The following is a 24,732-nucleotide window of genomic DNA, read 5'->3' as shown; positions in this document are numbered from 1 at the left end:
TGATGCTACAGCGGCCTCTGAGGTCTCCGGACAGAGAAGGAGCAGAACTCACTGAGGGATGATGCTACACTGGCCTCTGAGGTCTCCGGACAGAGAAGGAGCAGAGTTCACTGAGGGATGATGCTACAGCGGCCTCTGAGGTCTCCGGACAGAGAAGGAGCAGAGCTCACAGAGAGATGAGGCTACACCGGCCTCTGAGGTCTCCAGACAGAAGAGGAGCAGAGCTCAATGAGGGATGATGCTACACCGGCCTCTGAGGTCTCCGGACAGAGAAGGAGCAGAGTTCACTGAGGGATGATGCTACAGCGGCCTCTGAGGTCTCCGGACAGAGAAGGAGCAGAGCTCACAGAGAGATGAGGCTACACCGGCCTCTGAGGTCTCCAGACAGAAGAGGAGCAGAGCTCAATGAGGGATGATGCTACACCGGCCTCTGAGGTCTCCAGACAGAAGAGGAGCAGAGCTCACAGAGGGATGAGGCTACAGCAGCCTCTGAGGTCTCCAGACAGAAGAGGAGCAGAGCTCAATGAGGGATGATGCTACTGCGGCCTCTGAGGTCTCCGGACAGAGAAGGAGCAGAGCTCAATGAGGGATGATGCTACACCGGCCTCTGAGGTCTCCGGACAGAGAAGGAGCAGAGCTCACAGAGGGATGAGGCTACACTGGCCTCTGAGGTCTCCAGACAGAAGAGGAGCAGAGCTCAATGAGGGATGATGCTACAGCGGCCTCTGAGGTCTCCGGACAGAGAAGGAGCAGAGCTCAATGAGGGATGATGCTACAGCAGCCTCTGAGGTCTCCAGACAGAAGAGGAGTAGAGCTCACTGAGGGATGATGCTACACCGGCCTCTGAGGTCTCCAGACAGAAGATAATATATAATAATAATAAATTTTATTTTTATAGCGCTGACATATTCCGCAGCACTTTACATATCAGAGGGGATTTGTACATTTGTAGAAGAGGAGCAGAGTTCACTGAGGGATGATGCTACAGCGGCCTGTGAGGTCTCCGGACAGAGGAGGAGCAGAGCTCACTGAGAGATGAGGCTACACGGGTCTCTAAAGCCTACGGACAAAGAAGAAGCAGAGCTCACTGAGGGATGCCTCTGGACACTACGCTGACAGACACAGCAAACCTTCTTGCCACAGCTCGCGTTGATGTGCCATCCTGGATGAGCTGCACTACCTGAGCCACTTGTGTGGGTTGTAGAGTCTGTCTCATGCTACGAGTGTGAAAGCACAACCAACATTTAAAAGTGACCAAAACATCAGCCAGAAAGCATTGGTACTGAGATGTGGTCTGTGGTCCCCACTTGCAGAACCACTCCTTTATTGAGGGTGTCTTGATAATTGCGAATAATCTCCATCTGTTGTCTATTCCATTTGCACAACAGCATGTGAAATTGATTGTCGATCAGCGTTGCTTCCTAAGCGGTCAGTTTGATTTCACAGAAGTTTGATTTACTTGGAGTTATATTCTGTTGTTTAAGTGTTCCCGTTATTTTTTTGAGCAGTGTATATATATATATATATATATATATATGTATGTGTGTGTGTGTCTCTCAATTACATGTATATATTATGTATTCTAGGTGTCTATATCTATTCCTTCCTTTGTGTTTTAACCTGTCACTGGGCTCCATTATGTGTCCATTTTGCAAGTCTGCGAGAAAATCTCACCATACGGATGTCACACGTATATGTTGATGTGAGGAAATCGCATCCTCGCATTAAAAACGTATTACATAAGGATCAATGATCATGAAATATTGATGCGATTCTCGGCCGTAAAAAAACACACCGATTTTTATACGGTTTGTGTGACTCCAGCCTAATCGTGGAATCCTGACATAATGGATCTCAGTAAGTATTTCTTCTTTGTTTTGGACCTGATATATGGCTGTGTGTGTTCTACGCGGTGTGATACGTTTTTTGATACCATGAAGCTAAATCCTGAGGACACGGAGGAATAGAAGTCCCGGATGTGGCCGAGTAGCTGGAAGGTTCGGTGCAGGGACCTCGGCGCCATTTGTTTTGTATCATTGGAGTCGGTTATAAAAGACAGAATCTGCCTGGAAATCTGAGTGAGCGCAGATTGTCGTCTCGTGATGTAACCCACAGAGCGCTGTACAAATCCTATGGTATTCAGGAGGCATCGCGCTCTGCAGCGCCCGGCGTCAGGTCCAGCCGGGGGAACGGTGAAAGGACCAATCACCCACAGTATTAAATGTAAATCAAAGGAAGGGAAACAACACAAAAAGAAGATTATTAAAAAAAGTAACTAACCCCAGTGGCCACATCACAGTCCTATAATCGTGCCCCGAGTGTCAGTCCACACTGTATGTCTGTTACTGTTTTCATGAACCAGGAGACTCAGGATGAGCCGAGATTTACATCCCTTGTACAGAGGAGGATGCAAGACACAACAACTGTAATAATGAATCTATAATATATAACAACCCCGGAGATTATCATCAGTGACAGCACAGCGCCCTTTTTCGAATCTGCAGTTACCTTGAAAAAGTTTTCTTTTCTTTGATTTTTAGTGTAGTTTTATTTTGGGAGTTTTTATCTTTTCATTATTTTTTTTGTAAATAAAATGTAACAATAAGAAAACAATGAATTGTATCACGACCTGCGGCTGTCACTGCCGGGATGTAAGCGGAGCCCGGACGCCTCGCTGTGATCATCTTCCATACTTGGTAGTAACTAATGCAATACTATCACTCTGATTTTACATAGGACTGCAGGTACCGCCTACCTCATTTTCTGTACTCAAAGTTATTTCTGTGTTACTTATGTTGTTACATAGGACTGCAGGTGACATTACCACATTACCTGTACTCACACTGATGAAATATTGCAGTGTTGGGGGTAGTAATGGAGCGGCTGGGATAACTCATTGTGGAATGAGGGGCTGCTCAGGTCTCTAATCTTCGCTACATGTGGCATCGTCCGTGATGAATTATTCATGAAGTGCACAATAGCATCGGCCACTTTCCAGATTACAGGACAAAAAAGACCCCACACCGCACTATTTGTAAAGGAAAATGCGACATTTACAGAACGATTCCCTTGATTCTTAAAGCGGCAGACCACTTAGGTAACGATGGCCGTCGCCTAACGCCCAGCAGCTTACTAACATTTACAATATTCTCACCTATATTAATCCAAAGTGTCAGTAATATAACAGAAAAAGAAGAAAAAAAAAAGGTAAAACGAGGAAAAGTTATAGACCACAAAAACTATAAAGATGCCAAAGTGAAATTGTGAATATGTAAAAGAAAATATGAAGCACAATTGATGCTAAAAAATTATCATAAAGTCCAACATTGGTGTGAATAATGGAAATCATGAAAACAGATGTAGAAAACTATAATAATGCCCCTGTGTACAGGAATATAACTGCTATAATACTGCCCCCTATGTACAAGAATATAACTACTATAATACTGCTCCCTATGTACAGGAATATAACTACTATAATACTGCCGCCTATGTACAAGAATATAACTACTATAATACTGCTCCTATGTACAGGAATATAACTACTATAATACTGCTCCCTATGTACAGGAATATAACTACTATAATACTGCCGCCTATGTACAAGAATATAACTACTATAATACTGCCCCCTAGGTACAAGAATATAACTACTATAATACTGCCCCTATGTACAAGAATATAACTACTATAATACTGCTCCCTATGTACAAGAATATAACTACTATAATACTGCCCCCTATGTACAAGAATATAACTACTATAATACTGCCCCTATGTACAGGAATATAACTACTATAATACTGCTCCCTATGTACAGGAATATAACTACTATAATACTGCCGCCTATGTACAAGAATATAACTACTATAATACTGCCCTCTAGGTACAAGAATATAACTACTATAATACTGCCCCTATGTACAAGAATATAACTAATATTATACTGCCCCTATGTACAAGAATATTACTACTATAATACTGCCCCTATGTACAAGAATATAACTACTACAATACTGCCCCTATGTACAAGAACATAACTACTATAATACTGCTCCTATGTACAAGAATATAACTACTATAATACTGCTCCTATGTACAAGAACATAACTACTATAATACTGCCCTTATGTACAAGAATATTACTACTATAATACTGCCCCTATGTACAAGAATATTACTACTATAATACTGCCCCTATGTACAAGAATATAACTACTATAATACTGCTCCTATGTACAAGAATATAACTGCTATAATACTGCCCCCTATGTACAAGACTATAACTACTATAATACTGCTCCTATGTACAAGAATATAACTACTATAATACTGCTCCTATGTACAAGACTATAACTACTATAATACTGCCCCTATGTAAAAGAATATAACTACTATAATACTGCCCCTATGTACAAGAATATAACTACTATAATACTGCTCCTATGTACAAGAATATAACTGCTATAATACTGTCCCTATGTACAAGAATATAACTACTATAATACTGCCCCTATGTACAAGAATATAACTACTATAATACTGCTCCTATGTACAAGAATATAACTACTATAATACTGCCCTATGTACAATAATATAACTACTATAATACTGCTCCCTATGTACAAGAATATAACTACTATAATACTGCCCCCTATGTACAAGAATATAACTACTATAATACTGCCCCTATGTACAAGAATATAACTACTATAATACTGCTCCCTATGTACAGGAATATAACTACTATAATACTGCCGCCTATGTACAAGAATATAACTACTATAATACTGCCCCTATGTACAAGAATATAACTACTATAATACTGCCCCTATGTACAAGACTATAACACTGCCCCTATATACAAGAATATAACTACTATAATACTGCCCCTGTGTACAGGAATATAACTGCTATAATACTGCCCCTATGTACAAGAGTATAACTACTATAATACTGCCCCTATGTACAAGACTATAACTACTATAATACTGCCCCTATATACAAGAATATAACTACTATAATACTGCCCCTATGTACAAGAATATAACTACTATAATACTGCCCCTATATACACTAATATAACTACTATAATACTGCTCCTATGTACAAGAATATAACTACTATAATACTGCCCCTATGTACAAGAATATAACTACTATAATACTGCTCATATGTACAAGAATATAACTACTATAATACTGCCTCTATGTACAAGAATATAACTACTATAATACTGCTCCTATGTACAGGAATATAACTACTATAATACTGCCCCCTATGTACAAGAATATAACTACTATAATACTGCCCCTATGTACAAGAACATAACTACTATAATACTGCCCCTATGTACAAGAATATAACTACTGTAATACTGCCCCCTATATACAAGAATATAACTACTATAATACTGCCCCTATGTACAAGAATATTACTACTATAATACTGCCCCTATGTACAAGAATATCACTACTATAATACTGCCCCTATGTACAAGAATATCACTACTATAATACTGCCTCTATGTACAAGAATATAACTACTATAATACTGCCCCCTATGTACAAGAATATAACTACTATAATACTGCCTCCTAGCTGTGAGGTTGTGTGTTTGTAGCTCTCCTGATGTCTGGAGCAAGCCCAGGGGGAGGCCACCCTGGGCGGGGTAACTCCCCAAGCAAGGCCCAGGCTTCCAGACCTACACTTGGAAGTAACACTCAAGTTGTGTCTAAGGCGGATGCAAGTCCCAAAGTTGTTTCTGAGGGAAAGAAAGCTCAGAATGGAAGTAGCAGCAGCAGCAGCAAGAAAGATGAAGCTGTGAAAGTGCAAAAAGTAACGGAACAAGGAAAAGCCATGGCTGTGGGTAAGAAAGTTCCAGTTAAGCAGTCGGCCAGCCAAGGCAAGCAGAGTGAAGGACAACTAGGAGAAATCCAAAAGAAATCTACTGGTGAGAAGCTGAATGGAGGAAAGCAGCCTGCAGCTCAGGAGGTGCCATCACCATCTTTAGGTGTGCAGCTGACTCCCAGCAGACAGAGGAGAACCTCACTGGAGAGACAGACGCTCCAGGAGAACCTGCAGCAGAAGCATGTGGTGGCCAGCATGGCGAGCTCTGGGCGCACAAGGTCGCAGTCAGGTGGCAGCAGTAAAAGTGCTGTGGAGCCTGGAACCACGAAACCAGCGGTGGTGAAAGTTAAGGAGACGTCTGGTTTCAAGCATCCAGGGAAATTGCTGAAAGCAGGATCCCAGGAGGAGACGCCATGTGCACCTGAGCTTCAGGTCGCAGAGGAGATCCCAGGACTGGTCAAGAGGCTCGGTGAGTTACAGCAGCACAAAGACTTGCTGCAGAAACAAATAGAAATGGGCTATAATGTAAAGGCTGCTAATCCTGGTGGGGATCACACCTTTTGTGATCAGACTCTGAACATGCTTGGTATACAGCTGGCAAAAGTGGTGACAGACATGGACTGTGTCCTAGAGAGGATGGGGCCCCTGGCAGAGACTTATAGGAACCAGGAACTGTTTATGTCACACAAGCAGGACTCTGCAGGTTCCAGCTCAGACATTGTCCCAGGTGGGCCCCATAAGCCGCTGCGGCCAGTGCTGCAGCCTGCAAGTTTCTGCTTCCAAAAGGGTCAAATACTGCAGCCGCAGCAGCCTACGGCAGACCCCAAGCAGCAGCACGTTATGCAGATTCCAGCAGGTGTACCACAAGTCTCAGAATGCCCAGCACAGCAGCCTGCAGCAGATTCCAAGCAGCAGCATGGACTGCACTTTCCAGCAGAGGGACTACAAGTCTCAGAATGCCAAGCACAACAGTTGGGCAGTGGACATGTGCTGGTCATTACTGATGGTGCCCAGCAGGGCTCTGATGCTGGGGATAACCGCACTGTATCTGAGGGGTTGGGGGCTTGGGGGAGCACAGTATATTTGCTGGACGCTGCACAGTCTGATAATGACATTGATGCTGATGATAACAATGTGCATGATAATGTCTGTGATTTCCCACCTTTAATTTCGAGCACACAAGGTGTGGCTGCCCCTCCTGCTGCAGACCTTCACCCCGTCAGTCAACCCAATGTGACCCCGCACGGTCCCCCCAGTAATGCCTGGAGTCGTGGTGCTCCGTCCTTTACCTCTGGTACCAATTATACAGGCCAGGCGTTTAAACGGAGAAACGTTGTGCGTTTCCGGCACAGAGGTGCCAAGGAGGATCTGCCGGACAGGAGGTTTGTCGTCAGGGAGCTCTTGTGCCACCAGATGGGGTTTGTGCCAGTCAGCATCCTAGCAGTGATTAATCTTCCAGACAGGCAGGGCTATGATGTCAGCTTTAAGCTCATGTCTGACCTGGACAGATTCTGGTCTAGTTTCCCCAAGTTTAGAGACACGGAGGGATGGAGTAAGTTCAGCTTTATTCCTATCTCTAAGCCTGATACTGTTACTGTTAGTGTCATCTTCTGGAATGAGTCTGTTCCCCCGCAGGACATTGTGGTGTGGCTCCGGAGGCATTGTGACCTGGTCTCGGACCTCACCAAAAGCAGAGACAGTGATGGGATCTGGACGGGAGGGTGGCGGGTTTTGGTGAAACTGCGCCAATGCAATAACATCACTGCCCACTTACCCAACTCCTTCTTTATTGGGAGGGAGAGGGGTGTGTGTTTCTATCCTGGGCAGCCTCGTAAGTGCTTTAAATGTGGCAAGGCAGGTCACCTGGCAAATACCTGTACTGTGGTGAAGTGCAGCCTGTGTGGGGAGGTCGGCCATCTAGCTGCAGACTGCCAGAACATCAGGTGCAACCTCTGTGGGAAGATCGGTCACCCTCACAGGGACTGTCCAGACGCCTGGCACAATATCTGTAAGGACTTTCCTGACGAGGACTTGGTGGCAGGGGCAGAGATTCTGGAGGAGGCAGCTTTACCATCAGGGGAAATACTGACCAGACCAGAGGTCCACCAGGGGTCTACTCAGCTAACACCAGAGCAGCAGGGTTCAGAGAGAGAACAGGGGAGTATGGAGGTTGTACCTCAGGGGCAGCGGTCACAGGAAGGCATTACTTCAGTGCTACCATCTGTGTCTGACGAGAATAGCAATAATCAGAAAAGGAAGAAAAAGGACAAGGCCTCCCGTAAACCTGAGGGGTATGACACTGGCCAAGGAGCCGGGAAGAAATTCCAGAGTTCTGCAGGTGTAATGGTCGTATCTAACAGGTTTGATGTTCTGTCTGAGTCTGATGGCAATTTTGAAGATGACCTTAAGAGAATTGACACAGAGTGTGATAGGGACGTAGAGGACTGTCCTCCGCCAAAGCGGAAGCCCTTACCTGAGGGCACTCGAGTAGAGTCTGAGATAGAGACCGGTGGTGAACAGAATAACTCCGACTCAGATCTGTGACGCTGTCAACCAGATAATGTGCGAACTCAGATAGGAAAAATCATTAGGAGAAATTAGGAAATGTTAAGATAGAGAAGGATGAGTCACTGGGTAGGAACATGATGAGCTCTGTTTGCAAAGTGTGTTTTTTTTTTTTTCTCTCCTCAAACTAGGAGTATGGACTCTAAGTTAATTTGATATGTATAAACTGGATATGTAATGAATGTATGTACAATCCTAGGGAATTCAGTTTTGTATTATTGGAGGAATGTTATTTGTATTTGTTTTGTTTTTACAATAAAAATTGCCCCCTATGTACAAGAATACAACTACTATAATACTGCTCCTATGTACAAGAATATAACTACTATAATACTGCCCCCTATGTACAAGAATATAACTACTATAATACTGCCCCCTATGTACAAGAATATAACTACTATAATACTGCCCCCTATGTACAGGAATATAACTACTATAATACTGCCCCTATGTACAAGAATATAACTACTATAATACTGCTCCTATGTACAAGAATATAACTAATATAATACTGCCCCCTATGTACAAGAATATCACTACTATAATACTGCCCCTATGTACAAGAATATAACTACTATAATACTGCCCCTATGTACAAGAATATAACTACTATAATACTGCCCCCTATGTACAAGAATATAACTACTATAATACTGCCTCCTAGCTGTGAGGTTGTGTGTCTGTGGTTCTCCTCATGTCTGGAGCAAGCCCAGGGAGGGGCCACCCTGGGCGGGGAAGCACCCCAAGCAAGGCCCTGGCTTCCAGGCCTACACTGGGAGGAAACTCCCAACCTTCTCATGTGGATGGAAATCCCAGAGTTGCCTCTGGGGAAATTAAACCTCAGAATGGAAGTCCCAGCAGCATGGAGAAAGATCCTGTGTTGAAGCTCAGTACGGGAAAGAAACAAGAGAAGGCTTTGTCTGTGTGCAAGGATGTTTCTGTTAAACAGTCGGCCAGTCAAGGCAAACAGTGTCCAGAGCCTGGAAGGAAATCCCAGAAGGCATCTTCTGCTGAGAACCTGAGTGCTGGAGGGCAGGTGGCTGCACAGAAGGTGAGGCAGAGTCCATCACCAGCTTCAGGTGTGCAGCTCACTCCAGGCAGACAGAGACGGACATCTCTGGAGAAGCAAACACTCCAGGAGAACCTTCAGCTGGGACATGTGGTGACCAGCATGGCGAGCTCTGGACGCACGAGGTTGCAGGCTGGTGGCAGCGGTAAAAGTGTTGCGGAGGCTGGAGTCACAAAACCAGCGACATTAAAAACTAATGTGTCAACCCCTAAAGCAAGACCCCAGAAGGAGCCGCCGCGTGCCCCAGAGCTACAGCTGGCAGAGGAGATACCAGGACTGGTCAGGAGGATGGGTGAGTTACAGCAGCAGAGGAATCTTCTGCAAATAGAAATTGACTGCATTTACAAGGTGAAGGCTGCTAATCCTTGGGATCACTCTGTATATGACCAGAGACTGAATGCACTGGGGGTAGAGCTGGCAACTGTGGTGCGGGACATAGACTGTGTGCTGGCGAGGATGGGGCCCCTGGCAGAGACATATAGGAACCAGGAGCGGTTTAGGTCCTACACGCAGGACTCTGCTGGTTCCCGCACAGACATTGTCCCAGGTGGGACCCGGCAGCAGGTACGGCCGGTGCTGCAGCCCGCTAGCTTCTGTTTTAAGGAGGGTCAGATACTACACCAGCAGCCGCAACTACCTGCGGCAGACCCCAAGCAGGAGCAAGAGGCTCAGATCCCAGCGGTACCACAAGTCCCAGCATGCCCAGCACAACAGCAAGACAGTGGACATGAGACTGCATCTGCTGTTGGTGTCCAGGAGAGCACTAATTCTGGGAATATTGATACTGTTCATGTGGGGTTGGGGGCTGAAGGGGTACAGAGACTGTGGTGGACATTGCGCATCCTGATGACGCTATTGAGATTGATGATGATGTTGATATTAATGTGCAAAATGTCTGTGATTTCCCCCCTTTGGTTTCCAGCACACAAGGTGCAACAGGCCCCTCCGCTGCAGACCCTCGCCCTGTCAGTCAGCCCAGTGTGGCCCCACAGGTCCCTCCCAGTAATGTTTGGAGCCGCGGCGCTCCGTCCTTTACCTCCGGCACCAATTACACCGGGCAGGCTTTCAAAAGGAGGAATGTGGTGCGGTTCAGGCACAGAGGTGCCAAGGAGGACCTGCCGGACAGGAGGCTGGTAGTCAGGGAGCTTCTGTGCCGCCAGATGGGGTTTGCGCCGGTTAATATCTTGGCGGTCATAAATCTGCCAGACAGACAGGGCTATGATATCAGCTTTAAGCTTATGTCTGATCTGGACAGATTCTGGGCCAATTTCCCCAAGTTCAGGGACGCTGATGGCTGGAATAAGTTCAGCTTCATTCCAATATCTAAGCCAGATACTGCCACGGTTAACATCATCTTTTGGAATGAGGCTGTTCCCCCGCAGGACATTGTGGTGTGGCTCCGGAGGCATTGTGACCTTGTCTCCGACCTCACCAAAAACAGGGATGAGGACGGTATATGGACCGGTGGATGGAAGGTGCTGGTGAAGTTGCGCCAGCACAACAACATCACGGCTCACTTACCCAACTCCTTCTTTATCGGGAGGGAGAAGGGGGTTTGCTTCTACCCTGGGCAGCCACGAAAGTGTTTTAAGTGTGGTAAAGTGGGTCACCTGGCAAACACCTGTACCGTGGTAAAGTGCAGCCTGTGCGGGGAAGTCGGCCACTTAGCGGCAGATTGCCAGAACATCAAGTGCAACCTCTGTGGGGAGATCGGCCACCCTCACAGGGACTGTCCAGATGCCTGGCACAGTATATGCAAGCTCCTTCCTGATGAGGAGTTAGTGACAGGGACAGAGGCTCAGGAGGAGGAGGCTGTAATGTCAGGGACAGTACTGACCAGGTCAGAGGTCCACCAGGGGTCCACTCAGGTAACATCAGAGCAGCTTTGCACAGAGGGTACAGAGGGGAGCATGGAGGTCGTCCCTCAGGTCCAGCAGCCACATGTAGCCACCACTTCAGTATCACCATCTCTAGCTGAAGAAAGTGGCTGTAATCAGGTAAAAAGGAAAAAAAAGGACAAGGCCTCCCGTAAACCTGAGGAGGAGTATGTCACTAGCCAGGGTGGCAGGAAGAAAGTCCAGAGTTCAGCAGGTGTGATGGTCGTGTCCAATAAGTTTGATGTTTTGTCTGAGTCTGATGGGGACTTGGAGGAAGAGATAAAAAGAATAGAGACTGAGTATGACGGACGTAGCGGACCATCCCCCTACAAAACGGAAGACCGTACCTGCTGACAATGAGATACAGTCTGACATGGAGACCGGTGGTAGTCAGAACATCTGTGACCCAGACTTATGATGGCGGCTTTTACATCTCTGCTCCTCTGTTGTGGCATTGTGATGGCGGATTTCTCATTAAAAGTAACATCCAGTAATGTGAACAGCATTAAGGTGAGGAGGACGAGGCACGCTGTCTATGACCATCTCCGATACCTGGACGCAGATGTCCTCTTTCTGCAGGAGACGTGGCTGACGACTCAGGGGCTCATGAGGGAAGCTGAGAGGGAATGGCGGTCTGGTCCCTCTTTTTGGTCACTGGCTGTGGAGCCGTACGCCGGGGTCGCCATTCTGTTTAACACCAGGGATGTGACAGTACATAGGATGACGGAGGTGGTAATGGGAAGGTGTCTGGTCCTGGAAGTCACTGTCCATGGGAGGCGTCTCCGGCTTATTAACATCTATGGGCCACAGACAGTGACTGACAGGATACAGTTATTTAATGATGTCAAGCCTTATCTGTTCACCTCTCTTCCAGTGATAATGGCGGGGGACTTTAATGCCATACTGACATCTGGTGACAGCTCCTCAGGTAGAACCGTGACGAGGGATGGTAGGATCTTGAATAACATAGTCCTGCAGGCCGGATTAGGTGACGTCTTTAAACGGGGAGGACGAAAGCCAAAATTAACCTATTCCTGCTCCAATAGAGGCAGTAGAATAGATCTGGCTTTTGTAAGTCCCATGGAAGTCATTGGTGCCATGAGTGAGAGAGTCGTCCCATACTCAGACCATCTTGCCCTATATTTCTGCCTAGGGGCCACTAAGCGAGCTGATGTTGGTAGGGGGTTATGTAGACTCAATTCTAGCCTCCTCCATGATGTCTCTGTCCAGAGTTGTGTCCACTCCCTTTTGCAGGGTCATCTACAGAGAGTGGACTTCTATGACAACATGGCCAACTGGTGGGAGGACGTCAAGGATGATATCAGATACCTCTTGAAGAGACTGTCAGCTAAGAAAGGCCGGAGTAAGTATAGCCAGTACCTAAGGCTGCGCAAAGAATTGGAGTCACTCTATTCGGAGGGCGGGGGTAACAAAGAGAAGATCGACCGGTTGAAATCTGAGATAAGGCAGTATCAGTACAGCAGGTATACCTCCTTGGTTCTTGAACGGGATTATGGGGTCTTAGGGGCACCTGATCCCTTTGAGAATTGCCGGGAGCGGGTGGCCAATAAATTGGTCACAGGTCTCATTGACTCCCAGGGTGTATTGCAGGAATCTCGGGAGGGTATCCTGGGGGTTGTGAAATCTTATTATACTGACTTGTTTCAGAGGAAGGCTTTGGATAAACATAAAATGACTCAATTCTTGGAGGCAACTCCAACACCTGATATTAATGACCTGGACTTTTCTCCTTTGACAGCAGAATTAACGGTGGAGGAGGTTAAGGAGGCCATTGATAAGTTACATCTGAAGAAGGCACCAGGGCCGGATGGTATAACAGCAGAATTTTATAAGAAATTCAAAGACCTCCTGGTTCCAATTCTTGTGGATGTTTACAAACATTGTCTAGAAAATCACCTGATGCTTCCATCCATGAGAGTGTCCTCATTAATTCTGCTGTCTAAAGGTAAAGAGCCGAGCGACATCAAGAACTGGAGGCCAATTGCCCTCTTGAATGTTGACAGGAAGATTCTGGCAAAGATCCTGTTTTCTAGGTTAGTCTGTTTGTCCCCGGCACTGCTGGTAGGCTCTCAGTTTGGCACGGTAAAAGGGCGGAACATCTCTGGAGCAGTCATCTCGATACGGGAGATGTTTGAGAGATGTAAAGCTCTGCGGTGTGGGAGATATGTTGTCAGTCTGGACCAGGCTAAAGCCTTTGACAGGGTTGATCATGATTATCTGTGGGCCACTTTGTCAAAGTACGGTATTCCAGGACAATTTGTGGATTGGCTGAAGACGTTGTACAGAGAGGCGGTGAGCTTTCCTCTGATTAATGGTTGGCAGGGTGGCACTTTTGGAGTTGAGGCGGGGGTGAGACAGGGCTGCCCGCTGAGTCCACTCCTGTATGTTTTTGCCATAGACCCGTTTTTGAGGTCACTGCAGGAGTGTAACTTTTGGGGGGTGCCGGTCCCCCACTGCTTGCCTCTGAAGGTGGTTGCCTACGCGGATGATGTGACTCTGGTGATATCTAATCCTCATGAGGTGCAGATGTTGTCTGCGGCCATCAGAAGTTACTCAGAGGCCTCCGGGTCTCTGGTCAACCTTGAGAAGATTCAAGCTCTGTGGACATTGCAATCTGACCCAGACTTTGATCTGCCGCAGTTTGTTAAGGTCTCAACCCATATTAAGATCTTAGGGGTTAAATTTGGGAGGGACGATAATGCCAGCCTAAATTGGGAGGAAAAATTGGAGACCGGAAATGCAAAGGTTCAGCGATGGAAGAACTGGAGGCTGACTTACAGAGAAAGGGTTGCTATGTTGAAGACGTACCTGGTCCCCGTCTTCTTGTATGTCTCTGTCGTTTTTCCTTTGCCAGAATCCTTCTCGGCGAGGCTCCTCAGCCTGTTCTTCCAGCTCTTGTGGGGGAACAGGATGAACCTGATAAAGAGGGGAATAACGTACCTACAGCGGAGTGAGGGCGGGCTGGATATGTTAAATCCAAGGGTTTTCTTTGACTCCTTGTTTCTGAAAGTAAATTTTGGGAGCATGGATTCAAACAGTAGCTCCCTGTGGGCGAATAGTATCAGGTATTGGATATTGCCTTTTGCGGAATCTTGGGTGCGAGGCGGCAGTCTCAAGAGGAGGAGATGGACAGGTGACCACCTCCCCCAGTATCTGGAATATGGTCTGAAGTGTGTCAGGAAGTGGGGACTGGAGACGTCCTACATTGAGAGTAATACGAGGAAAGATCTGTGTGCTCATATATGTAGGACTTTCTTCTACTCTCCACTGGCCCTAAGGGATTGTGCCACCAGGACCCTTCAGGACAGTCTCCAATTCCTCAACAGGAGGCGACTTCCAGCAAAGTTTTTTGACATTGCTTGGCTGTCGCTACATGGGAAGCTCTTTGTGAGGGGGAACTTAAAATATTTAAGTGTTTCGGATCGGAACTGTCCCCTTGGTTGTCAGCAGGAGGAAACCATGGAGCATTTTATTTGTGATTGCTGGGGAGGTAGGGAAATATGGACGAAAGTATCGACCAAGCTGAAAATCCCCAGACTGCTGTCCCTGAAATACCCTGACATTATCTATGGAGTCCCATCCACTGACGGTAACATCGACAGGGGGACAATGTACCTGATCATTACCACCATTAAGTATTACCACTGGCACATGAGAACCCGAGTGTCTCTCCACAGCGAGCCCTTCCATCCCGTCACCGCAGCCACAAAGATACTGTCCGAGCTCAGATGGATAAGAGCAATAGAGATAAAGAAAAGTCAGAGTAATGAGAAACTATGGAGGAATGTGTCTGTGGGATAATAACATGATCATTTTACTAAAAGTGTTTATTTCATATTCTTCCTTCCACAGGAGTGAACTCTAAGTTACCTTTATTCCTAATGTATTAATTTAGTTCTATAATTATTGTCTGATGCATTCATGAGAATTTATGTTTTGTATTAAGGAAGAATTCTGTTTATTTTAATTGTATTTGTTGGTTTTATACAATAAAAATTGCCCCTATGTACAAGAATATAACTACTATAATACTGCCCCCCTATGTACAGGAATATAACTACTATAATACTTCTCCCTATGTACAAGAATATAACTACTATAATACTGCCCCTATGTACAAGAATATAACTAACATAATACTGCCCCCTATGTACAAGAATATAACTACTATAATACTGCCCCTATGTACAAGAATATAACTACTATAATACTGCCCCTATGTACAAGAATATAACTACTATAATACTGCTCCTGTGTACAAGAATATAACTACTATAATACTGCTCCTATGTACAAGAATATAACTACTATAATACTGCTCCTATGTACAAAAATATAACTACTATAATACTGCCCCTATGTACAAGAATATAACTACTATAATACTGCTCCTGTGTACAAGAATATAACTACTATAATACTGCTCCTATGTACAAGAATATAACTACTATAATACTGCCCCCTATGTACAAAAATATAACTACTATAATACTGCCCCTATGTACAAGAATATAACTACTATAATACTGCTCCTGTGTACAAGAATATAACTACTATAATACTGCTCCTATGTACAAGAATATAACTACTATAATACTGCTCCTATGTACAAGAATATAACTACCATAATACTGCCCCCTATGTACAAGAATATAACAACTATAATACTGCCCCTATGTACAATGTACAATAATATAACTACTATAATACTGCTCCTATATACAAGAATATAACTACTAGAATACTGCTCCTATGTATAAGAATATAACTACTATAATACTGCCCCTATGTACAAGAATATAACTACTATAATACTGCTCCTATATACAAGAATATAACTACTATAATACTGCTCCCTATGTACAAGAATATAACTACTATAATACTGCCCCTATGTACAAGAATATAACTACTATAATAATGCTCCTATGTACAATAATATAACTACTATAATACTGCTCCCTATGTACAAGAATATAACTACTATAATACTGCCCCTATGTACAAGAATATAACTACTATAATACTGCTCCTATGTACAAGAATATAACTACTATAATACTGCTCCCTATGTACAAGAATATAACTATTATAATACTGCCCCTATGTACAAGAATATAACTACTATAATACTGCCCCTATGTACAAGAATATAACTACTATAATACTGCTCCTATGTACAAGAATATAACTACTATAATCCTGCTCCCTATGCACAAGAATATAACCACTATAATACTTCCTCTATGTACAAGAATATAACTACTATAATACTGCCCCTATGTACAAGAATATAACTACTATAATACTGCCCTCTATGTACAAGAATATAACTACTATAATACTGCCCCTATGTACAAGAATATAACTACTATAATACTGCTCCTATATACAAGAATATAACTACTATAATACTGCTCCTATATACAAGAATATAACTACTATAAAACTTCTATAATACTGCTCCTATGTACAAGAATATAACTACTATAATACTGTCCCCTATGTACAAGAATATAACTACTATAATACTGCTCCCTATGTACAAGAATATAACTACTATAATACTGCCCCATATGTACAAGAATATAACTACTATAATAATGCTCCTATGTACAAGAATATAACTACTATAATACTGCTCCCTATGCACAAGAACATAACCACTATAATACTTCTCCTATGTACAAGAATATAACTACTATAATACTGCCCCTATGTACAAGAATATAACTATTATAATACTTCCCCCATGTACAAGAATATAACTACTATAATACTGCCCTCTATGTACAAGAATATAACTACTATAATACTGCTCCTATGTACAAGAATATAACTACTATAATAATGCTCCTATGTACGAGAATATAACTACTATAATACTGCCCCCTATGTACAAGAATATAACTACTATAATACTGCCCCTATGTACAAGAATATAACTACTATAATACTGCTCCTATGTACAAGAATATAACTACTATAATACTGCTCCCTATGCACAAGAATATATCCACTATAATACTTCCCCATGTACAAGAATATAACTACTATAATACTGCCCCTATGTACAAGAATATAACTACTATAATACTGCTCTCTATGTACAAGAATATAACTACTATAATACTGCTCCTATGTACAAGAATATAACTACTATAATACTGCTCCCTATGTACAAGAATATAACTACTATATTACTGCCCCATATGTACAAGAATATAACTACTATAATATTGCTCCTATGCACAAGAATATAACCACTATAATACTTCCCCTATGTACAAGAATATAACTACTATAATACTGCCCTCTATGTACAAGACTGAAACTACTATAAAACTGCCCCCTATGTACAAGAATATAACTACTATAATACTGCCCCTATGTATAAGAATATAACTACTATAATACTGCTCCTATGTACAATATAACTACTATCATACTGCTCCTATGTACAAGAATATAACTACTATAATACTGTCCCCTATGTACAAGAATATAACTACTATAATACTGCTCCTATGTACAAGAATATAACTACTATAATACTGCTCCTTATGTACAATATAACTACTATAATACTGCCCCATATGTACAAGAATATAACTATTATAATACTGCTCCTATGCACAAGAATATAACCACTATAATACTTCCCCTATGTACAAGAATATAACTATAATACTGCCCTCTATGTACAAGAATATATGTACTATAACACTGCTCCTATGTACAAGAATATAACTACTATAATACTGCTCCTATATACAAGAATATAACTACTATAATACTGCCCCCTATGTACAAGAATATAACTACTATAATACTGCCCCCTATGTACAAGAACATAACTACTATAATACTGCCCCTATGTACAAGAATATAACTACAATAATACTGCCCCCTATGTACAAGAATATAACTACTATAATACTGCCCCTGTGTACAAGAATATAACTACTATAATACTGCCCCTATGTACAAGAATATAACTACAATAATACTGCCCCTATGTACAAGAATATAACTACAATAATACTGCCCCCTATGTACAAGAATATAACTACTATAATACTGCCCCCTATGTACAAGAATATAACTACTATAATACTGCTCCTATGTACAAGAATATAACTACTATAATCCTGCTCCCTATGCACAAGAATATAACCACTATAATACTTCCCCTATGTACAAGAATATAACTACTATAATACTGCCCCTATGTACAAGAATATAACTACTATAATACTGCCCTCTATGTACAAGAATATAACTACTATAATACTGCTCTTATGTACAAGAATATAACTACTGTAATACTGCTCCTATATACAAGAATATAACTACTATAATACTGCTCCCTATGTAAAAGAATATAACTACTATAATACTGCCCCATATGTACAAGAATATAACTACTATAATAATGCTCCTATGTACAAGAATATAACTACTATAATACTGCTCCCTATGCACAAGAATATAACCACTATAATACTTCCCCTATGTACAAGAATATAACTACTATAATACTGCTCTCTATGTACAAGAATATAACTACTATAATACTGCTCCTATGTACAAGAATATAACTACTATAATACTGCTCCCTATGTACAAGAATATAACTACTATATTACTGCCCCATATGTACAAGAATATAACTACTATAATATTGCTCCTATGCACAAGAATATAACCACTATAATACTTCCCCTATGTACAAGAATATAACTACTATAATACTGCCCTATATGTACAAGAATATAACTACTATAATACTGCCCCCTATGTACAAGAATATAACTACTATAATACTGCCCCTATGTATAAGAATATAACTACTATAATACTGCTCCTATGTACAATATAACTACTATCATACTGCTCCCTATGCACAAGAATATAACCACTATAATACTTCCCCTATGTACAAGAATATAACTACTATAATACTGCTCTCTATGTACAAGAATATAACTACTATAATACTGCTCCTATGTACAAGAATATAACTACTATAATACTGCTCCCTATGTACAAGAATATAACTACTATATTACTGCCCCATATGTACAAGAATATAACTACTATAATATTGCTCCTATGCACAAGAATATAACCACTATAATACTTCCCCTATGTACAAGAATATAACTACTATAATACTGCCCCCTATGTACAAGAATATAACTACTATAATACTGCCCCTATGTATAAGAATATAACTACTATAATACTGCTCCTATGTACAATATAACTACTATCATACTGCTCCTATGTACAAGAATATAACTACTATAATACTGTCCCCTATGTACAAGAATATAACTACTATAATACTGCTCCTATGTACAAGAATATAACTACTATAATACTGCTCCCTATGTACAATATAACTACTATAATACTGTCCCCTATGTACAAGAATATAACTACTATAATACTGCTCCTATGCACAAGAATATAACCACTATAATACTTCCCCTATGCACAAGAATATAACCACTATAATACTGTCCTCTATGTACAAGAATATATGTACTATAATACTGCTCCTATGTACAAGAATATAACTACTATAATACTGCTCCTATATACAAGAAAATAACTACTATAATACTGCCCCCTATGTACAAGAATATAACTACTATATTACTGCCCCCTATGTACAAGAACATAACTACTATAATACTGCCCCTATGTACAAGAATATAACTACAATAATACTGCCCCCTATGTACAAGAATATAACTACTATAATACTGCCCCTGTGTACAAGAATATAACTACTATAATACTGCCCCTATGTACAAGAATATAACTACAATAATACTGCCCCTATGTACAAGAATATAACTACAATAATACTGCCCCCTATGTACAAGAATATAACTACTATAATACTGCCCCCTATGTACAAGAATATAACCACTATAATACTTCCCCTATGTACAAGAATATAACTACTATAATACTGCCCTCTATGTACAAGACTGAAACTACTATAATACTGCCCCCTATGTACAAGAATATAACTACTATAATACTGCCCCTATGTATAAGAATATAACTACTATAATACTGCTCCTATGTACAATATAACTACTATCATACTGCTCCTATGTACAAGAATATAACTACTATAATACTGTCCCCTATGTACAAGAATATAACTACTATAATACTGCTCCTATGTACAAGAATATAACTACTATAATACTGCTCCCTATGTACAATATAACTACTATAATACTGCCCCATATGTACAAGAATATAACTATTATAATACTGCTCCTATGCACAAGAATATAACCACTATAATACTTCCCCTATGTACAAGAATATAACTATAATACTGCCCTCTATGTACAAGAATATATGTACTATAATACTGCTCCTATGTACAAGAATATAACTACTATAATACTGCTCCTATATACAAGAATATAACTACTATAATACTGCCCCCTATGTACAAGAATATAACTACTATAATACTGCCCCCTATGTACAAGAACATAACTACTATAATACTGCCCCTATGTACAAGAATATAACTACAATAATACTGCCCCCTATGTACAAGAATATAACTACTATAATACTGCCCCTGTGTACAAGAATATAACTACTATAATACTGCCCCTATGTACAAGAATATAACTACAATAATACTGCCCCTATGTACAAGAATATAACTACAATAATACTGCCCCCTATGTACAAGAATATAACTACTATAATACTGCCCCCTATGTACAAGAATATAACTACTATAATACTGCTCCTATGTACAAGAATATAACTACTATAATCCTGCTCCCTATGCACAAGAATATAACCACTATAATACTTCCCCTATGTACAAGAATATAACTACTATAATACTGCCCCTATGTACAAGAATATAACTACTATAATACTGCCCTCTATGTACAAGAATATAACTACTATAATACTGCTCTTATGTACAAGAATATAACTACTGTAATACTGCTCCTATATACAAGAATATAACTACTATAATACTGCTCCCTATGTAAAAGAATATAACTACTATAATACTGCCCCATATGTACAAGAATATAACTACTATAATAATGCTCCTATGTACAAGAATATAACTACTATAATACTGCTCCCTATGCACAAGAATATAACCACTATAATACTTCCCCTATGTACAAGAATATAACTACTATAATACTGCTCTCTATGTACAAGAATATAACTACTATAATACTGCTCCTATGTACAAGAATATAACTACTATAATACTGCTCCCTATGTACAAGAATATAACTACTATATTACTGCCCCATATGTACAAGAATATAACTACTATAATATTGCTCCTATGCACAAGAATATAACCACTATAATACTTCCCCTATGTACAAGAATATAACTACTATAATACTGCCCTATATGTACAAGAATATAACTACTATAATACTGCCCCCTATGTACAAGAATATAACTACTATAATACTGCCCCTATGTATAAGAATATAACTACTATAATACTGCTCCTATGTACAATATAACTACTATCATACTGCTCCCTATGCACAAGAATATAACCACTATAATACTTCCCCTATGTACAAGAATATAACTACTATAATACTGCTCTCTATGTACAAGAATATAACTACTATAATACTGCTCCTATGTACAAGAATATAACTACTATAATACTGCTCCCTATGTACAAGTATATAACTACTATATTACTGCCCCATATGTACAAGAATATAACTACTATAATATTGCTCCTATGCACAAGAATATAACCACTATAATACTTCCCCTATGTACAAGAATATAACTACTATAATACTGCCCCCTATGTACAAGAATATAACTACTATAATACTGCCCCTATGTATAAGAATATAACTACTATAATACTGCTCCTATGTACAATATAACTACTATCATACTGCTCCTATGTACAAGAATATAACTACTATAATACTGTCCCCTATGTACAAGAATATAACTACTATAATACTGCTCCTATGTACAAGAATATAACTACTATAATACTGCTCCCTATGTACAATATAACTACTATAATACTGTCCCCTATGTACAAGAATATAACTACTATAATACTGCTCCTATGCACAAGAATATAACCACTATAATACTTCCCCTATGCACAAGAATATAACCACTATAATACTGTCCTCTATGTACAAGAATATATGTACTATAATACTGCTCCTATGTACAAGAATATAACTACTATAATACTGCTCCTATATACAAGAAAATAACTACTATAATACTGCCCCCTATGTACAAGAATATAACTACTATATTACTGCCCCCTATGTACAAGAACATAACTACTATAATACTGCCCCTATGTACAAGAATATAACTACAATAATACTGCCCCCTATGTACAAGAATATAACTACTATAATACTGCCCCTGTGTACAAGAATATAACTACTATAATACTGCCCCTATGTACAAGAATATAACTACAATAATACTGCCCCTATGTACAAGAATATAACTACAATAATACTGCCCCCTATGTACAAGAATATAACTACTATAATACTGCCCCCTATGTACAAGAATATAACTACTATAATACTGCTCCTATGTACAAGAATATAACTACTATAATCCTGCTCCCTATGCACAAGAATATAACCACTATAATACTTCCCCTATGTACAAGAATATAACTACTATAATACTGCCCCTATGTACAAGAATATAACTACTATAATACTGCCCTCTATGTACAAGAATATAACTACTATAATACTGCTCCTATATACAAGAATATAACTACTATAATACTGCTCCCTATGTACAAGAATATAACTACTATAATACTGCCCCATATGTACAAGAATATAACTACTATAATAATGCTCCTATGTACAAGAATATAACTACTATAATACTGCTCCCTATGCACAAGAATATAACCACTATAATACTTCCCCTATGTACAAGAATATGACTACTATAATACTGCCCCTATGTACAAGAATATAACTACTATAATACTTCCCCTATGTACAAGAATATAACTACTATAATACTGCCCTCTATGTACAAGAATATAACGACTATAATACTGCTCCTATGTACAAGAATATAACTACTATAATAATGCTCCAATGTACGAGAATATAACTACTATAATACTGCTATGTACAAGAATATAACTACTATAATACTGCCCCTATGTACAAGAATATAACTACTATAATACTGCTCCTATATACAAGAATATAACTACTATAATACTGCTCCTATATACAAGAATATAACTACTATAAAACTTCTATAATACTGCTCCTATGTACAAGAATATAACTACTATAATACTGCCCCCTACGTAAAAGAATATAACTACTATAATACTGCCCCTATGTACAAGAATATACAGTAACTACTATAATACTCCTCCTATGTACAAGAATATAACTACTATAATACTGCCCCCTATGTACAAGAATATAACTACTATAATACTGCCCCTATGTATAAGAATATAACTACTATAATAGTGCTCCTATGTACAAGAATATAACTACTATCATACTGCTCCTATGTACTAGAATATAACTACTATAATACTGTCCCCTATGTACAAGAATATAACTACTATAATACTGCTCCTATGTACAAGAATATAACTACTATAATACTGCTCCCTATGTACAATATAACTACTATAATACTGCCCCATATGTACAAGAATATAACTATTATAATACTGCTCCTATGCACAAGAATATAACCACTATAATACTTCCCCTATGTACAAGAATATAACTAATATAATACTGCCCTCTATGTACAAGAATATAACTACTATAATACTGCCCCATATGTACAAGAATATAAGTATTATAATACTGCTCCTATGCACAAGAATATAACCACTATAATACTTCCCCTATGTACAAGAATATAACTACTATAATACTGCTCCTATGTACAAGAATATAACTACTATAATACTGCTCCTATGTACAAGAATAGAACTTCTATAATACTGCCCTCTATGTACAAGAATATATGTACTATAATACTGCTCCTATATACAAGAATATAACTACTATAATACTGCCCCCTATGTACAAGAATATAACTACTATAATACTGCCCCCTATGTACAAGAACATAACTACTATAATACTGCCCCTATGTACAAGAATATAACTACAATAATACTGCCCCCTATGTACAAGAATACAACTACTATAATACTGCCCCTGTGTACAAGAATATAACTACTATAATACTGCCCCTATGTACAAGAATATAACTACTATAATACTGCCCCCTATGTACA

At 40.2% G+C, this 24,732-nt stretch overlaps 1 protein-coding gene across 4 annotated transcripts in view; it reads right to left on the bottom strand.

Moving 5' to 3' along the window:
• Nucleotides 1-24,732, bottom strand: part of LMO1 (LIM domain only 1) — a 163,184-nt gene that overhangs the window by 9,400 nt on the left and 129,052 nt on the right. The gene's annotated exons all lie outside the window — the stretch shown is intronic.

Source organism: Dendrobates tinctorius, unplaced genomic scaffold (assembly GCF_039654945.1).
Source record: "Dendrobates tinctorius isolate UK_male_01 unplaced genomic scaffold, ASM3965494v1 ptg000142l, whole genome shotgun sequence".
NCBI classification, from domain to species: domain Eukaryota; kingdom Metazoa; phylum Chordata; class Amphibia; order Anura; family Dendrobatidae; genus Dendrobates; species Dendrobates tinctorius.
The sequence above is the reverse complement of the archived record's forward strand: the minus strand, read 5'-3'. Positions and strand labels throughout refer to the sequence as shown.